The sequence below is a fragment of the Athene cunicularia genome, assembly GCF_003259725.1.
Source record: "Athene cunicularia isolate RWA chromosome 6 unlocalized genomic scaffold, athCun1 chr6_part1, whole genome shotgun sequence".
In the NCBI taxonomy this organism is placed as follows: Eukaryota; Metazoa; Chordata; class Aves; order Strigiformes; family Strigidae; genus Athene; species Athene cunicularia.
Window position 1 is genome coordinate 25,837,839 of NW_020799105.1, and position 3,522 is coordinate 25,841,360.

Consider the following 3,522-nt stretch of genomic DNA (forward strand, 5'->3'; position numbering starts at 1 on the left):
CAGCCCAGAGAGTGGCAGTGATGCCGAGCCCAGCGCTGGCGCGGAGATGCAGCCAAGCTCACAGCGAGCCGCCGGCAGCGATGCCATTGCTGGGAGCAGCCCCCAGCCGGCAGAGCCCCCCCTGCCCCGCAGCGCGGTGATGCCCGGTGTTCGCGGGCTCCCAGGCCAGGCCAGGCTTTACAACGTGAAAAGGTTCAGATCAAGTTTTCACATTCTGGAAACGCTCTGCAGGCCTGTAGGCGCAGGATCTGCATCACGTTCCTCTTCAGAGCATGGGGTGGCCCCCCCTGAAGAGCAAAGCGGCAGCTCTAACGCCGCTTGGCACCAGCTGCCGCTTCTGGTGGACCCGGCGGTGTTGGCACTTGATGATCCTAAAGGTCTTCTCCAACCTAAATGATTCTGATTCTCAGATTCCCTCTCCAAAACATAGGCACTTTGGTGGGGGCTGCCCTCAACACACGCCTTCCTCCCGCCCAACCCTCATGTTTTCCATAACGGGGTGGCTAGAGGGATGTCCTCTTGTTGGAGGGAGACGTAACCGGGGTCTGGGTAGTTCCCAGCGCCCGTGGCAGTGACGCTCTTCCTCTGCCGTTGAGCTCAGCACACATTCCTCTGAACCCGGGGGGGCATTTGTAGTCACCTTAAAACCTGATGGGCTTGAAATGCTGTAAAAAGCCGAGAGGATAGTCCAGCTGTGGGCTTGGCATTTCAGCAACAGTCCCTTCCAGCCACAGTTGACTCAAGGAGTCTCTCCCCAGTGCTGGGTGAAACTCGTGACAGCGATGGAGATGCTGGTGGTCGGCTGGGGCTAAAAAAAATAGTAATAACCTATAAATATGCACAAGGGCTGCTGACAAGAAGGGATTCATCTAGTTCCATGCTCCTGGTTGACAGAACAAGAAGGAGCAGTCCTAAATTATAGCAAGAAAAATCTACTCTGGGCCTTGGACGAGTTTTCTAAGGGTGAGAAGGGGCGCAGAAGGGCTGGGGTGTCCTCCCGCACAGGTCAGGTCGTAACTTTTTTCAACTATTCCAACTTCAACTTGGAAGCACTTTGGGGAAAGAAAAGGTCCTTGAGACAGTTAATCAGTCTCATATCGGGTGGATTAGTTCTTGAATACTGCAAAGAGTACTTTAGATAGCAGGAAAGACAACTTGGCACTGAAATAAAAAGTTTAGACCCATCATCTTCAGTTTTAAATCTGAAAAAAATGGTTCTAAACACTCAAAAATCCATTCCTTTCATTAATATCTAAATTATTGACTTTTCCTACTGAGGACGTCATTATCTGCTTTTCTTCGTGCCGAGTTTGTCTTGTGAGACAAGATCAGGCAACGACCAAACCTTGCGTTGTTAACACACCAAACTGTTTTTCAGAACAGATGATGCAAGTCCCCGCCGTAGCGCAGCAGCCGTCCGTAGGGATAAGCGTAATTTGGTGTGGTAAACGTGAACAGGACGGAATCCTGCACCGTGTTCCTGAAGGCACCACGTGGAACCCCTCGTACCCAGGTATATCTGTAGCCGTCTATCGCTGAAGATGCTGAAGTTGCCTATAGGTGATAGCACGGACCAGAATCTGGGCAGAATTACACACTTCAGCAAATTCCTAATAAATAGCACATGGAAGCAGGGAGGGATCTCTCTCATCTCCGAGTGCCAGGGAATGAGGCTTGCAGCTGTCTTGGCCAGCGTCTCCTCTCAGGTTAAAGGGCTTGTTTCAGGTGTGGGGGGGGGCTGGAGGCAGGACAAGGCCTCTCCTCTGCCAGCTTTGGGCATCTTGTGCTCTGAGGGAAGGCAAGTGTGAATACCAGCAGGTTTTTTCTTTCGAGGTTCTAACCCGGCTCCTTCACAGCCGCGCGGCAGCCGGGGAGCCCGTCTGAGGAGCTTATTCCTGCCCAAGCTGAGCTGTCAAAATCTCCGGCCAAACAAATGACTGGGCGAGGTCATTATTCTGTTGAGTTTTCTCATAACAGCATTGACTAATAGGCTGTCCCTTGGGTTAATCCTTATCTGCTGCGTTAGTCATTTGTTTCCAACAGCAGTAAATAGCAGATACTTCAGAAATGTATCAAATAAACCCACTATGCCCCTAATTGTGCAATACCATGCTACGAAGGGAAATGAGCTTCTGAGTCCAGCCAGGGATCAGTTTATAGTCTGTAGCATGAGAATTGATTGTCCCTACATCTTTTATTCCAGCTAGTAGAATCACAGATGCTATTTTTATTCTCCTGTGCAGCTCATCTGAAGCTTTGACAAATCCCCCTTTTTGGAAATGATGGGTACCAAGCATAGTTCCTCTATACCTGGATAGGAGGATTAAACCCCGATGCCTAAACCACTCGGGTTCTCACGGGATTTAGCCTGTGCCGAGGAGGAGCTGCGTGGTCTGTGAGAGTGGTGGATGGTGGAGCAGATTCCACCAGTCAATCCTCCGCTCCACAGAGTCCCCAAGGCAAACAAATGAAAAATCCTGAAATAAAATCACCTTTTCTTTCTATTCCTGCAATGGGAAATACCCGATCTCTGATCCGATTTTTGCTAAATTCCATTGATTTCCGTGAGCCCTGTTTTGACCCTATTAAGAGAAATCAAAGAAATGGGAGTCAAATGAATTGCAGCTTCAGCGCAAAAGTCACTGCAGGAAAACACGGGTGGTACGTAACTTCAGCCTTCCTAGGAGCCCTTTCTCAGCCTCTGGGGATGGTGAGAATCACCTCAAGGCCTTCTGGAGGGCTCCCCAGGCACTCTGGCGGGAGGTGATCTGTGGAAAAGCAGGTCAGACAGACCAGCACTGCTGCCTACCCGGAGGATGCAGACACCCGCAACGTCAGCAGGAGATGGGCAAGGAGGGTGAAAAAGTCAAACAGCAGACGAGAGCGGTTAAACAAGGGGAGACCCTTCAGGAAACTACAAACATCACCTAAATACCTTTAGGTTGAAGGGATCGCCCCGCTAACAAGCCCTGGAGTAAGAGGTTGTAGGTGAGAATGAGAATCATTGTGAGGATGAGCGGCAGAGGAGGAAGCAGCAGGATTTGGCTGTGGCCTGGAGCCCTGAGAGAGCAGCTGAGGCTTGGCGGGTGGTCCCGTCCCCCCAGCCTGTCCCGCAGGTCCGCACAGCCCTCCGCCAGCCTGCTTTACAGCCTGCAAAAAGCTGAGCACCCTAAATCGTCTCTGGGCGGGGAAACGGATGGAGCAGCATTCCTTCACCCCCAGCCTGCCCAGCAGGCACCAGCACCTCCTGCTGGGGTGAGCGAACCGTGTCCTTGTAACGCTGCTGCTTGTGTCTGGAGCTGCTCCGCCACCGACACCGTTTACATTTCCGTGTTGGCCATTTCTGCCTTTTTCACTCTGTCTTCAAATTTGCCAGCCTTCAGGTTTCTTGGTGGTCCCGCCAGGAGATTATGGCTAATCTCCACCCTGCAGGGTGCTAGGTTAACCCAACAGCATTTTGAGCAGCTGTCAGGGAAGGATGTGATTGCACAAAGACGATTAATTGGCAAGTTAAGCTGTAAA